Source organism: Mauremys reevesii, linkage group 12 (assembly GCF_016161935.1).
Source record: "Mauremys reevesii isolate NIE-2019 linkage group 12, ASM1616193v1, whole genome shotgun sequence".
Lineage (NCBI taxonomy): Eukaryota > Metazoa > Chordata > Testudines > Geoemydidae > Mauremys > Mauremys reevesii.
In genome coordinates, this window is record NC_052634.1 from 23,707,577 (window position 1) to 23,727,585 (window position 20,009).

The 20,009-nt window shown below is 56.8% G+C and overlaps 2 non-coding genes across 2 annotated transcripts; one reads left to right on the top strand and one right to left on the bottom strand.

Annotated features, from left to right (window-relative positions):
* Window positions 1-1,013: 1,013 nt before the first annotated feature.
* On the top strand, window positions 1,014-1,198 carry LOC120376409. The gene has a single exon (XR_005587289.1). It is a non-coding gene; the product is annotated as a U2 spliceosomal RNA (small nuclear RNA).
* A 13,701-nt stretch (window positions 1,199-14,899) lies between these two features.
* Window positions 14,900-14,973, bottom strand: TRNAT-AGU. Its single transcript has one exon. It is a non-coding gene; the product is annotated as a tRNA-Thr (tRNA).
* Between the last annotated feature and the right edge of the window lie 5,036 nt (window positions 14,974-20,009).

The window sequence follows — 20,009 nt, forward strand, 5'->3', positions numbered from 1 at the left end:
CCACTTCCTCCCCTCAGGCAGCTTCATCCGTTTCGCCGACTGGCGGTTCATACACCGCGCCCGGCTGAACTGTGTCCCCCTCAACGGAGCCATCCGCCACGGGAACCCGGACAAACGCTGCCGGAGGTGCGGGTACGCCATGGAGACCTTGCCCCACGTCCTGTGCAGCTGAAGACCCCACGGCAGAGCCTGGCAGCTGCGCCACAACGCCGTCCAGGACCGCTTGGTGAAGGCCATTGCCCCGCACCTGGGAGAGATCGCTGTCAATCGCGCCATCCCCGGCACCGACAGCCTGCTGCGCCCGGACATCCTCATCACGGATGAGGACCGGAAAAAGATCATCCTCGTCGACGTGATGATCCCGTTCGAGAATAGGACCACGGCCTTCCGCCAAGCCCGAGCCCGCAAACTCGAAAAGTACGCTCCCCTGGCCGACACCCTGCGAGCAAAGGGCTACGAGGTCTACACCGACGCTCTGATCGTTGGGGCCTTGGGCGCCTGGGACCCCCTTAACGAGCGCGTGCTGCGGACCTGTGGGGTGAGCCGTCGCTACGCGCGGCTCATGAGATGCCTAATGGTCTCGGACGCTATTCGGTGGTCCAGAGACATTTACACAGAGCACGTCACCGGCCACCGTCAATACCAAGAGTGAGCCGGCGTGACTCCACGCACCCGCAAGGGGGAAGAGACCTGTAATCTTCCTCTGTTGGACTTTATCCCCTGAGCCCTGAACCAACCAAACTGAACTCTGCCCTGTGAGGGTCATCCTATCATCATTACCCAGTCCGCTCATTTACTCACGCCCACGACTATCCGTAACCTGTTTGTATGAGTGATGTGCCCTCACTGCTTGCTGGCTGTACCTTGAACTCTCCCACCGTATACCCCGCATTGGGGACATGACAGACTGTGTATATGTATATGCTGCCTAACACCAAAATGTTAACATCCCCCCACAACCTGTATGTTACCCCCAATGACACAATAACTGACGCTTCAAACACTTTGTATCGTTTATTTTAAATATTCTCTAATAAAATTTAAATCTGTTCTTATCAGTTTAATATCTGATAAGTCCTTTATTTAAGGACTGTATGTTAAATTGATTTTTGAAACAAGGGGATGGAATAGGAGCTTGCTCTGACCACCCCATGCATTGACCTGGTATTGCAGTGTCTCCAGGACCAGTGCCTCTCCTTCTGGGGAGAATTGTGTGGTTAAAAAAGCAGAATAAGATTCACTCTAAAGATGCTGATTTGAGAAGATTTTTTTTTAAATAGTTGGATAATCAGGTCTCTTTAGCACTTAGGTTCTTCGTAAGAACATATTGTTAAAATTCCTTGGGAGTGTTTTCTGAGTCTACAGCTGTGAGTTTTTGTCTTGCTGGAAAATTGTTTTAAAAGCTGGGATTCTTCTGTTTGCTGTGAGTTTTTTCAACAACATGAGGGATGAATGCTTTCCAGACTGAGGGTCTGTTTGGGAGATGGTTGGTTGGGGACGGGTGGGGGAGGGACACAGATTGGTAATATTTGAGGTCACATGTATATCACTAACTGGATGAGTTACACAGACTTCTCCCCACCCAGCCTACGTTCCATGTATCTTGACTGAGCCTGTCGCCCACCATCCCAGAGCAGAAGCCTGAAGCCTGAGCCCCACCGCACGTGGGAAGGTGGGGAACTCCCGCTGGTTGCCTGCTCCTGCAGTGTTTATGACTCCGGAAGGGGGTAGGGACCAGCCCCTGCAGGCAGCCCGGGGGAAGAGCCGCTGCTTTGCTGCCCCCGACTCCCCCTCAATTACAGCCCAGGAGGCTGTGGCCACAATAAAAGCCCCTGGTGGCCACATTTGAGAAATGCTGGAGCCTCAAAGTAAACAAATCCCAGCAGGTTTGTCACACCCTGTCCCCCACCCTGGGGATTTCCTGCCCTCTCCCACCCAGACCAACCTCCCTGGAAGTTCCCACCCCCTATGTATTTACTGCCCTTTCTCCCCGCAAAGGGAACCTGCCAGCAACTCCCTGCTAATCCCTCCCTCAACTGGCTCCACTGCAGCCATTTCCCTTCCCCGGCCCCTGGGAGGACGGAATGAGCTGGAGCAAAACATGGATGTTGCGCTGCAGCCTGTTAGGGCAAAAAGGGCAATTGGGGACATGTCAGAACAGGAAATAATTTCCCAGCACAATTCCCCCCAGGCTCTTTCCCTGCACACAGATATTCCAGCTTGTCCTGCATGGGACAGAAAAATTCAAATGTAGGGCTGTCAATTAATCGCAGTTAACTTACACAGTTAACTTTAAAAATATCATGATTAATCTCAGTTTTAATCACACCGTTAAACAATGGAATATCAATTTAAATTTATTATATTTTTTGATTTTCTACATTTTCAAATATATTGATTTCAATTACAACACAGAATACGAAGTGTACAGTGCTCACTATATATAGTTTTATTACAAATATTTACACTGTAAAATATAAAGTGCTGTAGTGCAATCTCTTTATCATTAAAGTGCAACTTGCATAGGTAGATTTTTTGTTGTTGCATAAGTGCACTCAAAAAGAAAACAATGTAAAACTTCAAGTCCAGTCAGTCCTACTTCTTGTTCAGCCAATTGCTGAGACAAACAGGTTTGTTTACATTTACTAGAATAATGCTGCCCATGTCTTGTATACGTCACCTAAAAGTGAGAACAGGCTCTCTCGTGGCACTTTTGCAGCCAGCATTGCAAGGTATTAACATGCCAGATATGCTAACATCCATATGCCTTCATACTTCAACCACCATTCCAGAGGACATGCTCCATGCTGAAAACGCTCGTTAAAAAAATAATGCATTAATTTGTGACTGAAGACCTTGATGAAGAACTGTATGTCTCCTACTCCATGGTTCTATCCGCATTCTGCCATATATTTCGTTTTATGGCAGTCTTGGGTGATGACCCAGCACATGTTCACTTTAAGAACACTTTCACTGCAAATTTGACAAAACACAAAGAAGGTATAATGTGAGATTTCTAGAGATAGCTACAGCGCTCGAGCCAAGGTTTAAGAATCTGAAGAGCCTTCCAAAATCCAAGAGGGACGAGGTGTGAAACATGTTGTCAGAAGTCCTCAAAGAGCAACACTCTGATGCAGACACTGAAGAACCTCAACCACTAGACAGGAAAATCAATCTTCGGTGGGTGGCATCTGACTCAGATGAGGAATATGAATGTACTTTGGCTCATTACTGAGCAGTACCTGTCATCAGCATGGAAGCATGTCCCTGGCCTCTGATTGCTAGAAGCTGGGAGGGGAGAACAGGGGCTGGAGCTCTCCATGGCCACCTGGTCTGCTCACTCCCTCTGAAGCCCATAGCCAGGACCAGCCTTAGGGGTGGGTGCCACCAGGGCATTGCCCAGGGGTACCATGGTCAAGGGCGGTGCTGTACGGTAGCAGAGAGGTGTGTGCTGCAGGTGTAAAGTCAGAAACTGCTCCCGGCTGGCAGGGGAGTGCTGCTTGGGGTGGTGCCCAGATTTCTCCCTGCTCCCTCCCGGCATAGGAACAGCAATGCCAGCTACTCCGTGCATCCAGGTCAGTTTCCCCAAGTGGGCACAGGAGGGGGTGCAGGGGGTTAGGGGAATAGGGGGCACAGTGCAGGGATTACAGCTGCAGGAGAAGGCAGGGGTTAGGGGTGCAGGGGTTGTGGGCACCAGAGGGGGTGCAGTGTTAGGGGTTCAGTGGTTGGGTGCCAGAGGGGGAGCGCAGGGGTTAGGGGGACAGGAGGGGGCACAGGGGTTAGGGGTGCAGAGGTTAGGAGGCAGGGTGACGGGTGCAGGAGGGGGGTGCAGGAGGGGGTTGTGGGGGTGCCAGAGGTCACAGGTTTCGGGTTTGAGGGGGGCACAGGGTTAGGGGTGAGGGATGTAAGGGTTCTGGAGGAGGTGCAGGGTTAGGGGCACCAGAGGTTGGGGATGTAGGGGTTAGGGGTGCTGGAGGGAGTGCAGGGGGAGCACAGGGTTAGCGGTGCAGAGGTTTGGGTGCCAGAGGTTGGGGATGTAGGGGTTAGGAGTGCAGGGGGGAGCACAGGGTTAGGGGTGCAGAGGTTAGGGGTGCCAGAGGGGTGCACAGGGTTAGGGGTTTGGGGGAGGACGCAGGGTGAACAGTGCAGGGTGAGAAGCACAGGAAGGGGCATGGGGCTCTCCTGTGGCCCAACCCCACAGGAGACTGACCCCATGTTTAAAGAACAAACCTCTATACTAAGGGCTGCAATATCCACTGGGGTGAGAAACGGCATCAGCTCCTTGCTGCCCAGCCTGTGAGAGCTCTGACTGTGCGTCTATAAAGGGAACAGCGAGTGGAAGTTAAGTGGCTCCGGTTTGCGCTCTGTTAGAGCCCCACCAGGAACAGTGAGCAGAAGTTAAGTTGCCTCCTGTTCTATAACTGATGGGTGGGGGGGGGCAGCAGGGATTAGGGGCATGGAGAACGGGGGTGCCTGACAGGTGTTGGGCTGCGGGGTTCCCTGCTGCAGCTCCGCAGACTGGAGCCTGCTCCTCCTGTGCAGGGCCAGCTCCAGCTTTTCTGCCGCCCCAAGCAGGAGGGGGGAAAAGGACAAGCTGTGGCTCTTCGGCGGCAGCTCAACCACACTGCTGCTTCTGTGGCAGTTCGGCGGCAAGTCCTCCCCCCCCTTCCTCTTTGGCAGCAACTCGGCGGCAGCTCAAAGACTAAGACAGGGAATGAGGGACCCGCCGCCAAACCAAAGACCCAGCCGTGCTGCCCCGATACTGGACGGGCCGCCCCTTTGAATTGGCTGCTCCAAGCGCCTGCTTGCTACACTAGTGCCAGCCCTGCTCCCGTGACAAGCAGGGGCTGGTGGAGAGCGTGGCAGGGCAGGGAGATGACATCTCCCCTAAGGGTGGGGCCTTTTCACAGCAAGGGCAGCACCTCCCCGCAGGAGCACAGACCCCACCTGCTCCTCCTGCTTTCTCCTGACACCAGCACCACCCTTCCCAGCACCGCCTCATGGCAGCATCTGCTTCCGGACTCGCACCAGAAATGGGAAGTCTGGGCCGGGCCTGGCAGCGGCTGTCAGGAAATGGAAGCAGGAGACACGACCACTCCCATGGTGCCGTAGGATTTTCAGGTGGGGTGCCCTCCCCCCACGGGTTGGGCTCCAGGGGAAGTTTGGCAGCTTAAGGGACTGGGGGGGGGTTGCTTGGAGGAGGTTTGAGGACCAACAGCGAAGGGGAAGTTGGACACTGGCCAGAATACCAGGGAGACAAGGCAGGGGAGGTGATACCTGTTACTGGACCAGCTTTGGAGCCACAAAAGGTCTTCTTCATGCAGGGGAAAGGTGCTCAGAGCATCACAGTTCAATAGAAGGTGGAACGCTCTGCCCCGAACACCAGACATTCCCCTACTTCCTGGAAGAGGGGGCCTGTCCCCATTGTCCTGTAAACAGCCCCACCATGTACCCAGAGGTGGCTGCATCTTAGCACCAAGACACCAGTGGTCACTGCTCCAGAGGAGATGGTACATACAGGCCACTGCCCTACGTGGCCCCCAGACGTCACAGACTGTGCACTGTCTTAGCTGGCCCCACACGTTACTGCCCCAAGAGGTGAGGTACACACAGGCTACTACTCAAACTGGGCACCTGGGGTCACTGCAGCAATGGTTGGGGGGGATACATGCAGGGAACTGCTGCACATGGCCACCAGGGGGCACTGCTGCAATGGTGGTGGTGGTGGTGGTGGTGGTGTGGGGGGATGATAAACTGGCCACTACCACAATGGTGTGGGGAGAGGGGGAGGGAGATACCAATAGGGCACTGCCACACCAGGGCACCACGAGGAGGTCACTGCTCCAATTAGTAGAGATACACATCAGGTAGTGCCCCAACTGGGGGCCCTACCCCAGAGAGAGAGGGGGCTGGGGAGAGAAGAGGAAATCAAAGGCCACTGCCTCACTTAGCCACCAAGGGTCACTACCTAAATAGGGGACACACACACAGGGCACTGCCCCACCTGACCAGCAGGGGTCACTGCCCCAATTGGGGGATATACAGAGGGTATTGCCCCATGGGGATGCCAGGGATCAGTGTCTGCCATACCTGGCACAGGGGTAGAGGGGATAGAGTGACCAGATGTCCTGATTTTATAGGGACAGTCCCAATATTCGGGGCTTTTTCTTATGTAGGTGCCTATTACCCTCCACCCTGTCCCGATTCTTCACACTTTCTATCTGGTCACCCTGGGGGGGGGGAGAGGGAGGCGGCTACACACAGGGCACTGCCATACTTGGCCACCAGTGCACATCCCTAGTGGGGGAGTGACACACACCAGGAGCAGGGATCACTGCCACAAAGGGGTTGGAAGATACCCAGGGCACTGCCTGACACGGCCACCCAGGCACCCTGCCACCTTGGGGGAGGTGAAGAACACACCTCAGGCACTGACTCCTCTGGCTACCAGTGCTCACTGGCCCAATGCAGGGGTTGGGGGGAGTAAATACACATAGGGGACTGCCCCACCTGGGCAACATGAGTCACCGAGATGAGAGTGGGATACGCAGAGGGCACTGCCCCAATGGCTGATATACATACAGGGCCCTGCCTCACCCACCCACCAGCGCTCACAGGCGCAATGGCAATGGTGGGGGTCACATATGCAACTGCCCTCAGTGGCCACCAGGGGTCGCTGCAGCAATGCTGGGGGGATACGTGCCAGGCATTGCTGCCCCTCGCCACCAGGAGTCATTGCTCCTACAAGAAGGCACCTACAGGACACTCCCGTGCCTGGCCAGCAGGGGTCACTATCACTGGGGAGGGGCTATGGGGAAGCAGAGAAAGAGCAACTAACTGCAGTGGGGAAAATCATCATCTACAGGGGAGAAAGAACGGACTCCGCTAGGACATCGCACCAGCTCCGGCCAGGCTGGATACCAGCAATTCGGGGCTGGGGCAGCTCCAGCTAGAGGCTGGGCAAAGTCAGGTGACCTCGGTCTCTGTGCTGAGCAGGCAGCGAGGAGGGACAGGGAACCCCCCGGCCAGGGTCTTGCTGCCCAAGGAGGGGGAGATCTGTGGCAGGCTTTGGAGTTGCTGGTTCAGCAGCCGTGAGCCGCACGCTTGTCCCTGCCTGAGCTCTCCAGGAGCACATAACACACAGGTGTGCACTGGATGTAGGCACCAGGGTAACGACAGGGCCAGACTCTGCTGAGTGCTGCCTGCGAAAGACAGGGGCAGAGTCAGACGGGCAGATGGGGGCAGGAGATGACAGGGCCAGCGGCCATGAGCTGAACCCATCACAAGTCCAGCCTGTGACGTCACCATCCGTCCCTGCAGCTCTCCATCTGTCCCGCTGTCCGTCCAACCCTCAACCCCCCATCCGTCCCCAATGTATGCCACACACCCCCCTTCACCATCTGCCTCACACACTCATCTATTTCCTCATGCATCCTGCTGTCCCTCTGATTGGCCCTGCAGTGCCCAGCACAAGGAGGCATAGTGGGCCCTGAGCGAGGCTTTTGGGTGATGCAGTAATGGAGCTAGCGGGTGATAAGGGGGGTTCTGGGCATCTCTAATCCTGTGCCCAAAGCCATGACTGCGAGCCCACCCCTCTCAGTCTCAGACCCCACAGCCCCAAAGACATGACTGGCCACTCACGCTGTGACCCAGTGACAGCAATGAGGTCTCCCTGAAGATAGGGGGTGGGAGGAGCAACCCCCTTATCCTGGCAGGCAGGACACATCCTTCCCAGTATGGCAGAGACCTTGCCCGTGGGCAGATAGACCCAGCTGAGCCCACAGGAGACTGGGGGAGGAGGAGCAGAGGAAGAGGATGCAGGCAACTGAACATGACAGGTGTCCATGAAAGGAGAGAGAGAGAGTTTGAGTGTAAGTTGGCCAACACAGAGAGAGAAACCTCAGAGGAAGAAAGAAACTCAGAACAGGGTGTCACCCTCATGGATCCAACCTTCTGCTAGGGAGCACACACCACTCCTGGCCAGAGAGATGATCAGCCCCCGCAAATGGCAACATCATCTCCCTTGAAGCCACAGCTAGTCCAGAAACCCACACCCAGGTAACGGGACGTCCCTGCCTGGAGCCAGGGGGGCTCACGCGGGATTCGAATCCCAACGGCCGCAGCGGCGCCCGGGGTGGGGGGGGGGCAGCGCAGCCTCGGGGCGAGGGAACCGGGGCCTCCCCCCACGCGCCGAGTCTCTGTCCCGCGCTCTCTCCGCCAATCAGGGAGCGGGGAGGGGCGCTGCGAAGTGACGAGCTACGGCCCCTCCTCCAATAGAGGCCACGTGTGAGAGAGAGAGAGAACTACGCTTCCCAGAGTGCACCGGGAGGGGGCGCGTTGTCTGAGCAACCGGCTCGTCACTTCCGCTCTGGGACGAGCCAGGAACTACAACTCCCAGCCTGCCCCGGGGCGCCTCCGTCCTCTCCAGCCCAGGTGAGGGCGGGTCCCTGGGTCAACCTGACACCTCCCGCCAAGGCAACTCCTCATCCCCGCCCCGCCCCGCCCCCAGGGAGCCCCGCCCCCCTCCGGCTCCTGAGGCGACTCGCGTGTCCCGGGGTCTTGGCCCGGGCCTGCCCCTCCCCCCCCGCAGCGCAGCGCCCCCAGCGCCCCCCCCCCCGCCGGCGTCTCCCTTGGCCTCGTCTCTCCCCCCCGGGGACGGGGGCTGTTGGATGGAGCCATGTGGAAATAGGGGGAGGGGCAGGGCTGGGAGCCAGGACTCCTGGGTTCTCCCCCAGCTCTGGGAGGGGAGTGGGACTAGAGGGTAGAGTGGGGGAGGGGCTGGGCTGCCTGCTGCCCCCTTGGTTACCAGCAGAGCCCCCCCCCCCTGCAGCTTGCCCCCCACCCACGCGCTGGGTGTGCTGGTGCCTGGAGCCACCCCTGGTTCCAGCCCCTCTGCCCAGGCAGCTCCCCCAGCCTGACACACACACCCAGCCCCTGCACCCAGTGATGAGCTACCAAAGTCATAACAACCGGTTCCCTCCTCACCCCAGGAGGAATCATGCCCCCCCGCCCACTCCTGCCCCAACCAACCCCCGTTCCTTGATGCCCCCAGGGACCCCTGCCCCATCCACCCCCCTTCCCTGTACCCTGAGTACCCTCTGCTGCCCCATCCAACCCCTCCTCTCATTCCTGATGGACCCCCAGGACCCCTGCCCCATCCAACCCCCCCTTCTCTCTGTCCCCTGACTGCCCCTGGAACCCTTGCCCCTGACTGCCTCCCACCGCCCCATCCAACCCCTGCTCCTTTCTGACTGCCCCCCAGGACCCTGGCCCCCGTTCAATCCCCCTGTTCCCTGCCCTCTGACCCCCCCACTCCCAAACTCCCTACCCTCTCCCCAACACCCCTCCCTGCCCCTTCCCGCGCTGCCTGGACCTGGCTGGGCCGGGACCGGAGTCGCGCGGCCGGCGCCGGAGGATGCGGGGGGAGCCCGGCGACCGGAGCCAGGTGGCTGGCCGGGTGGAGCCAGGAGGGCTGCGGCCAGAGCTGGAGCCGGGCAGCCGGGGCCGCCGCCGCCACGCCAGACCCGCGCTGCCGGGCCCGGCCCCTGGCAAAACAGCAGGGGCGGCTGGAGCCACAGAGCCAGGCCGGGCCGGAGGTGGGGGCCGTGTCAGAGCCGGGCATCCCGGTAGGTGGGGGCACGGCAGGGCCGGGGGTGCGGCCGAGCCGGGCAGCCGGGGTCGGGAGGGTCGCGGCCGGGACGGGGACGCGGGGCCTTGCCGTGGCCGGTGAGGGTCGGGCGGGGACCCGTGGACGGGGCCGGGTGGCCGGGCAGGGTGGCGGCCGAACGCGGGGCGGGACGCAGCCGGGCCGGGAGGGTCGTTGCGGGGCCGGGACGGGCAGGGACCGGGACGGGGTGGCCAGGCAGGGTCGCGGCCGGGAAGGCGGGGGCGGGGGGGGGGACGCGGCCGGGGCCGGGGAGGGTCGGGGCCGGGCGGGGACCCGGGGCTGGGGGGGGGGCGGGGCCGGGTGGCCAGGCAGGGTCGTGGCCGGGAATGCGGGGTTGGGATGCGGCCGGGGCCGGGAGGGTCGGGGCCGGGCGGGGACCCGGGGATGGGGTGGGGCGGGGCCGGGTGGCCAGGCAGGGTCGTGGCCGGGAATGCGGGGTTGGGACGCGGCCGTGGCCGGGAGGGTCGGGCGGGGGCGCGGGAGGGGGTGCGGCCGGGGGGTGGGGGCCGCGGCGCCGGGTGGCCAGGGAGGGTCGCGGCTGGGGAGGCGGGGACGGGCCGCGGCCGGGGACCGGACGGGGCACACGGCCCCCCCTAGTTTCCTACCTCAGCGTCGTCTTCCTGGGCCAGGGAAGCCTGCTTGCTTCTCAGCCCTCCCAGGCTTCCCGCGCGAACAGCTGATTCGCGGGAAGCCCTGGGGGAGGAGAAGCACGCAGGAGCTTCATGGCAGGAGGTGGAGGCAGAGCTGAGGTGAGCTGGGGCCGGGCAGCAGGGACGGAGCGCTTGTTAAATTTAAATGCCCTTTTAGAACCAGTTTGTCCCACAGGGAACAACCGGTTCTAAAGGGGGCTTCTAAATTTAACAACCGGTTCACGCGATCCGGTGCGAACCGGCTGCAGCTCACCACTGCCTGCACCCGCCCCACCCCAGGGCTCCTCAGCCCAGAGGGGAGCCCCCCGGCTGAGTGGGGAATCAGAACCCCCCGAAATTACCCTGGGACCAGCATGATCTGCCTCTGCCCTGCCCTGCTCCACATGTATTCAGAGTGAGTCAGTTTCCCTGTCCCAACATGTGTCCTGCCCTGTGTCTCTTCTCCTCCCCAGTTCCCTCCAAACCACCCCATTTCCCCTGCACCCCGGGCTGGGTCTCTGCTAACCCCCCTTCTCCCCTCCTGCCCCCAATATCTCCCTGCCCCTACAGGTCTATGGGGCGGGATCCCTCCCTCCCCCCTTCTCCCCTCATTTCCTGCCCCTGGGGGTCTATGGAGATGGGTGTCTCCTCTGCCATCCCCTCTCCTACCCCCCCATATCCCGCTGCCTCTAGGGGGTCTACGGGGCTGGGTCTCTCTCCCCTCCATCCCCTCCCCTGCCCCCAATATCCCTCTGGGCCTCTGTGGGGCTGGGGCTCTCTCCCTGCCCCTGTGCTCCCCCCTGCACATGATGTCCTGGGAGTGACTCAGTTTCCCTGGACCACCATTTCACACCCCCGACCCCCACCCGACATGTCTCCCTCCACCCCACCCCAGTTCTCCTGCACCCCAGGCTGGGTCTCTGCTAATCCCCCTTCTCCCCTCCTGACCCCAATATCCCCTGCCCCTACGGGTCTATGGGGCTGGGTCTCTCCCTCCCCCCTTCTCCCCTCATTTCCTGCCTCTGGTGGGGTCTATGGAGATGGGCCTTTCCTCTGCCATCCCCTCTCCTGCCCCCCCATATCCCGCTGCCTCTAGGGGTCTATGGGGCTGGGTCTCTCCCTCCCCCCTTCTCCCCCCATCCCCTCATCCCTTCCCCCAATAGCTCCCTGCCCCAGGCTGTCTATGGGGCTGGGTCTCTCCCTGAAGCCCCGCCCCCAGCGCGGGGCTCACAGACAATCCCCGCCCGGCGGCTGTGACGTACGCTGACGTGTTCACTCTCTGCAGGCGACTCATTCACTTGAGACCAAAACGACAGAAGGTGTCACGTGTCCATGGGCGGGGCTATGCAGATGAGCAGTGTCTGGCGGCAGGACGGGGAGCAGCGAGAGGAACCGAAGGAGCCCGGCGGAGAGAATTCTCTGCGTGTGGCCAGAATCCGGTGTGCGGAGTTCGTGCTGTGGGTGCCTGCGCCGGAGTCACTTCGGGGCAGTGATTGCCACTGAGCTACATAGTGACCAAAGGCGTGTGAATGGGGTGTGGTGCCTGGCGGGGAGCAGCTCATGGTGATAAGGAAAGCAGCAGATCCTGTCCTAGCAGTGGTTTGTGGGGGTGGGGGGGGTTCTTTGCAACCATGAGTGGGATTGTTGTGAGTGCAACTAGACCCCCCCTCCCTTCTCTGGTGGGCGGGGCTTCTACTGTCTGTCTGGGGGAGGTCCATGATGTCACAGCCCATGGTGGAGGGGAGGTTGAATCATGTTTCTGAAGTGGGAGAGCAACTTCCCCTGTTCCCACTCACTCTCCACTAGGGGGCTGGGCTGGGATCTCTAGGGAGGGGAGCACAGGAAAAAACAGTCTCCCCTATGGAACCCAGGAGTCCTGGCTCCCAGTCCTCCTGCTCTAGACCCCCTCCACTCCCAGAGCCAAGGAGAGAACCCAGGGGTCCTGGTGCCCAGCCCCCTCCTGCTCTGACCACTCGACCCCACTCCCCTCCCAGGGTGGTGCAGGGGTCACTGGGTCTGTGTCCCAGCTCTGCTAAGGGCCGTGACTGATTTTCCCAAAGTGCTTCCTTCTGAATCCAGCACATCTGCCCCCCCTGCCCGGCCCTGTCACTGCCCACCCCCGTGTGGGGGCACCAGCACTGTGCCGGGTCGTGATGGGAAATTGTTCAAGCTGGCCCAGGAGAGACGTGTGTGTCCCTGCTGCCCCCTGCTGGTGTGGCTGAGCCCCGCTCTGCGTGTGAGTGTGTGTGTGTGTGTGTGTGTGTGTGTGGTGGCTTTGCAGGATTTTGTATCCTGCAGCAAGTGACACACACACACACATTGATGCACAAAGGGACTCTCAGTCCCAAGAACACTCACACACAACACACCCAGAGGGGCATGCTAGCCCAACCCCCAAAGAGAGAAACAATCACACCCCCAGCCACACTCACAATCACACACACACACACCAGAATATTCGCAATTGTGCTCAGAGACGACCGCACACAGTTCACTCCCACTGCTCCCAACACAAGGCCTCCTGCCCCACACAGCCTGTGCCGAGGCCTGAGGAACTCACTGCCACTGGACAGCTACCCATGAGAATGGACCTTTCCAGGAGACCAATAGACATGGCCATGGCGACAGAGATGGCTGGGCTCCCAGGGTCTGACCCGGGCTGAGACTGGTTCTGACCTAGAGGGGTCTATCCAGCCGGGGGCAGCGTGACCCACACACAGACCCACCAGAAGCGCCTTTCTTAGCGGGTCTCCCAGGCCCTCCCCCACCCTGCCCCGGTTGGGTAACAAAGGGGCAGTACGGGACTCTGGCCTGTGTCACAACCCGGCCCCAGCCCCTCGCTCCCACAAACTGGCGAGTTGGGTAACTGCCGAGGGATTGCACAAGAGAGAGTCAGAGCCAGGGAGAGAACCCAGGAGTCCTGGCTCCCCCCCCTGACACACACTCTAACCACTGGACCCCACTCCCCTCCCAGGGCTGGAGATAGAACCCAGGAATTCTGACCACCAACTCCCCTCCCCCGTTCTGACCACCAGACCCCACACTCCCCTTTTAGATTTTAGTCCTGCTGCCTCTTCTATCCACCCACCCCACCTGTCCATCCCTTTGCTGCAGGTTTTTGGGGTGTCACCCCTGCTCTGCACTCCCCCTGCACTCTGCACTCTCGGGGCACGCTGTGCGGCGTGGCTGGGGATTGTGCAGTGGCCCAGCACCAGGCAACACAGAACAGACACCACACGCCCTGCCCTGCCTCACCTGAGCTGCTCTCCAGGTGCATCGGAGCCCAGTGCCCCACACCTGGGCCCTCCTGCCCCACAGTGGGTGAGCTGCAGCCCCCGCCACACTTCACAGAGGGGTTAAGTGTCAGGCCAGCCAGCTTTTGTAACATGGGGAAATCACCACCGGGGTCGACGGTATGGGGGCTGTGACATACAGAGAAGCAGTTGTTGACCTCTCTGCCTAACACTTATAATCACTTACAATCTATCTTTCTGTAGTTAATAAACTTATTTTAATGTTTTACACTGACTTGTGAAATTGTCCAAAGTGCTTGGGAAAGCTGCTCAGATTAAAAAGGCTGGTGCATGTTCACTTTCTTTTTGAGGAAGTGGCGAATTAATTAATGAGCTTGCACTTTTCAAGAGGTTTTGAGCAGTGTAAGACAGTACATTTCTGAGGTGCAAGACTGAGGGCTGGGGAGATATGCTGGTGTCTCTCTATGTATAATTGAGGAGTGGCTTATAGAGCATTCATGCAACTTAGTTGGGTGCATTGCTGCATGTTGTTGGCTGAGTGATCACAGCACATGGAGGGGGTTTTGTTGCTTGTCACTAGTGCAGTATTGTAAGACACAGCCCAGGCTGGAGAGATAAGAGGACAGAGCAGTTCCACAGTTTGGGATTGTACCCCGTGGATCCCACCACACAGAGATCCTGCTGTGACCAGCCGTGGTAATACTGTGCTTAGTGCTCTGCCTTGTAGCTTCAACAGCTGCACATGCAAGATGATTTACAGTGACCTTGACCTTGTTTCCATGTTTATCCAAAGCCTCCTTTTGAAAGTTGTCAGCAAAAAGACCCATTTCTTTTGCAAGCATTTGTATGGCTAGCCAGAGTCGAGCTTCTCCATTAACAAAAAAGATTGACCAAAAGGGGACAAGAGGAGGCACGTTCAGCAAGGCAGCACTGGATGCTGGATCCTGAATCTGCTCTTTATCCAGCAGCTCTCTTGGCAAGCTCTGCCCTAACTGCTCCATTTTTCATCAACAATAACATGAAAAGTGAAAGGACAGTAATTCTCCATTTCCTGCAAGCCCTGCAGAGAACCCTCTAGAAGGGGCTCTGTGCACAGATATCCCCAGCGAATCGCATGGCCGCACAACACAGGGTCTCCTGTCACAGCAAATTGCAGCGGAAGCAACCTCCTTGCCAATGCCAATAGCCTTTTCATCAACACCAGACTGAGGATTTGATTCTCTCCAATGCTCTGCTGGAAAGAAGCCTTTTCCTTCACAAGCAATTACTTGGATTGTCAAGGGAGGTCTCTTCTGTTTCCTAGGAAGACACAGGAAAATGTGAGCAGAGGAGACAAAAGCTATAGAATAAGGCACCACTGGGAGTTGAACCCAGGCTCTCCTGTTTACTAGACAGGTGCTTTAGCCTACTAAGCCATAGTGCCTTCCCCAAGAAGACATTTGCAACCACTCCACTTGATGGTCCAAGACTAAACCTTCAAATTCCAAAGTAAAAATGTTGCTCATTTCCATCAAGACTTGCCGACCTTGAGCAGGCTGGCTCAGTGCACAGAAAGCCACAGCTGAGCTGACAAAGGGCTTCTAACATGTGCTTCTCCCACAAGCTGCTGTGATCAGATACTGATTAGTGCTCTGTGTTCCAGTCACAGCAACTTCACCTCAAGTCTGAGTCATGGTAACCTTTCCATCAGCTCCAGATTTACAACTTAACACCTTCCAAGACTTAGCTGCAAGGAAGGGTCTCTGTGTCTTGAACAAGCACTTACAGGGATTGTGCAGTGAGGTCTTTTCTTTTCATGAGAAGAAATAAAATAAAAGAAAGGAGCCTGACAGACAAGCCAGGTTCAGCAAGGAAGAACTGGCTGGCCAAGCCAGGATATCCTGGTGAGTAGGAAGGCTCTTCATCCAGCTCTTCCCAAAGATCACTATCCAGAGGCCACTTCCCACAGAGTCCAGTTATGGTTACAGACCCATCCTGAAATTAGAGCAGGATATTTTAAAGCTTTATCTCACAGTAAAGTAACACAATTCAACCATGTCGGCACAGAGGAGAAAACACTCCTTCATTTCATAGTTATTGCTACTGATCTCACTGACAAATTTCCTTTTCTCGGGGCTGCTCCCAGCACTTTAGGGAGTTTTTCCTCTTCTCCCTTCCAGCTGTGGTGACGGGACTGCAGCAGCTCCCCAGATGGCCAGCTTTGCTCTTTCACTTACATCCTTCACTTCTTTGGCTGAAGCTGTGTTTGCCACCAGTTTAATCCGTAACTGAGACCTCAGGTACCAGCAGCTAGTTACAAAGGCTCAATTCCCATCACCATCAGTGGGAGGTTATCCAGGGCTGCAGGATTTGGCCCATGGACAGTCAAGGTGCTACAGCAGCTACATTCTTACATGCTGAGTCCTGCAGCCTATTACCAAACTGCTCTGCCATAGTCTGCAGGGGGCCTGACTTTTTGAGAATCTGGCAGGAGAGAGACCCTGGAGCAGAGAAGGAAAATGTCCTCAGCAGTCACAGCTGACAGGAGCAGCAAAGGCTGAGTATCAGACACACTTTTTCACCAGGACAATAAATGTGCACAACCCCCTGATATATTCTCATTTCACTCCCCCTCCCACGGAAGCCCTATTCTGCTCTATTACACTCTCATGGGATGAGAGGGAAGGTCCTCTCATGGGTAAATAACTGGTTACAAGGTAGGAATAAATGGTCAGTTTTCAAAATGCAGAGAGGTCAATAGTGGTGTCCCCCAGGGGGTCTGGGATAAGTGCTATTCAACATATTCATAAATGATCTGGAAAAAGGGGTAAACAGCGAGGTGGCTAAATTTGCAGATGATCCAAAACTACTCAGGAAAGTTAAGTCCAAAGCAGTCCGCAAAGAGTTACAAAAAGATCTCACAAAACTGGGTGAAAGGGCAACAAAATGACAGATTTGTTGATAAATGCAAACTGATGCACATTGGAAAACATAATCCCAACTATACATATAAAATGACGAGGCCAAAAATAGTTGTTGCCACTCAAGTGAGGGATTTTGGAGTCACTGCGGATAGTTCTCTGAAAACATCCACTCAGTGTGCAATGACGGGCAAAAAAGCAAAGAGAATCTTGGGAATCATTAAGAAAGGGATAGAGAATAAGACAGAAAATATCATATTGCTTATGGCCGACCACATGCATTGGCCTCCCCTCAGGCAGGGGACTTATAGGCCCTTCTGCCAGTTGGTGTTGGCAGCAGCAAGGGCTGGGTTCAATGTCTAGGGGAGGAGAGCAGCAGAGAGGGAGGAGGAGAGAGAGTCCCAAGAGCAGAGTGCAAACCAACCAGCTGAGGGTCTCACAGGAGTCCTGAAATAACAGTAGCTCCAGGTCCCATCAGGGCCGCCCAGATGGTGGAGTAAGTGGGGCAATTTGCCCTGGTCCCCGCAGGGGCCCCCACAAGAGTTTTTTGGGGCTCTTGGAGCGGGGTCCCTTCACTAACTCCGGGAGCTCTGGAAAACTCTCGTGGGGTCCGGGCCTCCAGAGATTCTTCCACTCTGGGTCTTCGGCGGCAATTCGGCGGCAGGGGGTCCTTCATGAATGAAAAGTGACTTCATTGAAGTGTTGAAGGGCCTTAATGGAGAGAAAAGATTGTCATGAAAGGGCTCTTTAATCTCGTAGAGAAAGGCATAACAAGACCCAATGGCTGGAAGGTGAAAAGAGACAAATTCATATTACAACTAAGGCACAAATATTCAACAGCGAGGATGATTCACCACAGGAACAAGCTACCAAGGAAAGTGGTGGATTCTCCATCTCTTGATGTCATTTAATGAAGACTAGCTGCCTTTCTGGAATGTGTTTGCCCCAAAAGTAGCTATTGTGTCATACAGGAGGCCTGTGATATGCAGGGGGTCAGATTAGATGCTCTAATGGTCTCTTCTGGCCATAAAGTCAACTAATTTCTGAAAAACTGAGTGTGGCATTGGGAGCAGCATCTGATGTTTTCCTGTCTAGCCGGCTTTCTGCCTAGAACGAACGCTCCTTGAGTGGGGTGATCCACAGGGAGTAGCTCAAACCTCCACAGTGCCTGGCCAGGGGCAGGACATTGGCACAGCAAGGGAGGGGTGTGGCAGTGACATCACAAAGGCCTTTTGCAGGACCTCAGACTATTGGTCAAAGGTGGTGGGGAGGTGGTGACCTCACAGAGAGATGCTGACATCAGCCAGGCAGGACAGGGGCGAGAGGCCAGGGAAACCTCAGAGACCCCCGTGGCTTTGCTTCTCGAGGTCTCTCTTTGAGGACTGAGAGAGTATTCGGGTTCACGTACGTGAGTGCCAGGAGGAACCTCTTTCGAGTTTTCTTCTTCCCTTTTAGTGATTTTACTAGAAAACAGCCGTCCCTGTTTAGAAGGTAAGAGCCTCCTCGAGGGAAGGGGTGTCATGGGGGCGTCACAGTTCGGATGCCAGTGCCTCCCACAATGTAAGGAAGTTCCCGCCATCTTGCTCTGTGTTGGCAGGGTGGGAGAGAGCAGCATCCACGGCAGTGATTTGCTCCTGGCTGCTGGAGCACAGCAGCAGGTTCAGCTGTGAGAACTTCCCATGGCTCTGTAGCAGGAATGCAGGGCAGGCGAGTTCACGGCAGGCATTGTGGGATACTGGAGAAGGCCAGTTATGGTGATATAATGAACAGCAGCGTCTACTCTGTCACTTTAAGTTTGCTGAAAAAAGCTCTAGACCTCTCATCAAAGTCGTTTTATTTTGTCACCAAAACAGGGCAGTTTTGTTGCCAGACGTGGCATTGCAGTGTGTGCGCCAGCCACAAGCTGCCGACCGAGGGAGCGTTGTGTGTTTTTCACACACCTGAGCAATATAATTCTGCTGAAACAACTTTGTAGTGCAGACCTGGCCAAAGATTGACTCACACACAGCTTGCAAGGAAAACCTCACCTGCTCCTCTGCTTTGCAGAATCCAAACACAAGTAAAACTTGTCAGGCCCCTGTAAAGATGGCAGGGAGTCAGGTGTGGGCAGGGCCGGCTCTGGCTTTTTTGCCGCCCCAAGCAAAAAAAAATGGGGTGGGGCCACCAGAGCAACAAAACAGGGTGGGAAAAACGGCACGGGTGGAGCGGCAAAGCGGGTGTGTGTGGGGGGATACGGTGCGGCTGAAGCGGCAAAGCGGGGACACGACGGGGCGGGAGGGGCAAAGGGGCGGAGGACAACACAAACCAGTGGGGCTGGAGCAGCAAAGCTGGGGGGCAGGGACACGGCACAGCTGGAGCAGCAAAGTGGGGGGCGGGGGACAACACAAAAACGGTGGGGCTGGAGCAGCAAAGCTGGGGGGCAGGGACACGGCACAGCTGGAGCAGCAAAGTGGGGGGCGGGGGACAACACAAAAACGGTGGGGCTGGAGCAGCACAGCTGAGGGGAGGGACACGACGTGGCTGGAGCAGCAAAGTGGGGGGTGGGGGACAACACAAAAACGGTGGGGCTGGAGCAGCAAAGCAGGGGGATGGGGGAAAGACAACGGCACGGCCGGCAAAGCAGGGGAAAAACAAACAAAAAAAATCCACAGGGTGGCCGGAGCCAGTGGACTCCCTGTGCTGCAGAGTGCGCGCCCGGTCTAGTGGGGGCAGGGGGAAGGGGAGGGAGCGGGGGGGAGAGAGAAGGGGGGCGGCCAGCGCTTCAGCGGGGCACTCACCACGCGGCCCCGACTGCCGCGCCGCCTGGTACCCTCACTCCTTCTCTAGACTAACCAGTCCTGATATACTGTAACATGGTTATATTCCACCACCTTCACTGGTTACACCCAACAAAATTAATTATACAGCAGACAGAAACAATCACAGACCCAGACAGAGACCATGCAAATAAACATACAAAACAATACAGAAGGGAGGATTTCACAACTACATCTATACAGACATAAGGGTTTTCCAGCTGTGTCTATTGATAAGTGAGTTCTTTCCAGACAGGATGCTACCAAACTACGTTTCCCTTTCTCTGGAGGTGATAGGAATATCAGGGCAGGATTGTATTCCTAACAGCCCAATCGCACCTTATTTCAGTGTGACTAGTTGGGAATGTGAGGATGTGACCATACACCTCCCACCTTATGGCTGCCTTTGCTGCTTAGCCGAAGAACCAGGCCTCAGACTGTCACAGTAAGAGAAGGCCATTACACAGACAGACAGTGATTTTTTATTCTTACTTTTATATCTTTATAACTAGCTAAGTGATAAAAATACACCTAAATTCATAAAGTACAGGCCTCTGCAGACAGGCCTGAATATCTGTATCCTAACAGTCCTCGAGGTCAGGCAGCCTCTGGGTAAGGGGGTGGGGACTCAGATCCTTCCCCTGGCCAATTCCACCAGGGTCATGTATAAACCAGGCAAGTTCCCCACAATAGCCAGACCAGATGCCCCCTGTACACTTGTGCTCTGTCCTCATTGCTTCTCTGTCTCTCTTCCCCTCATCTCT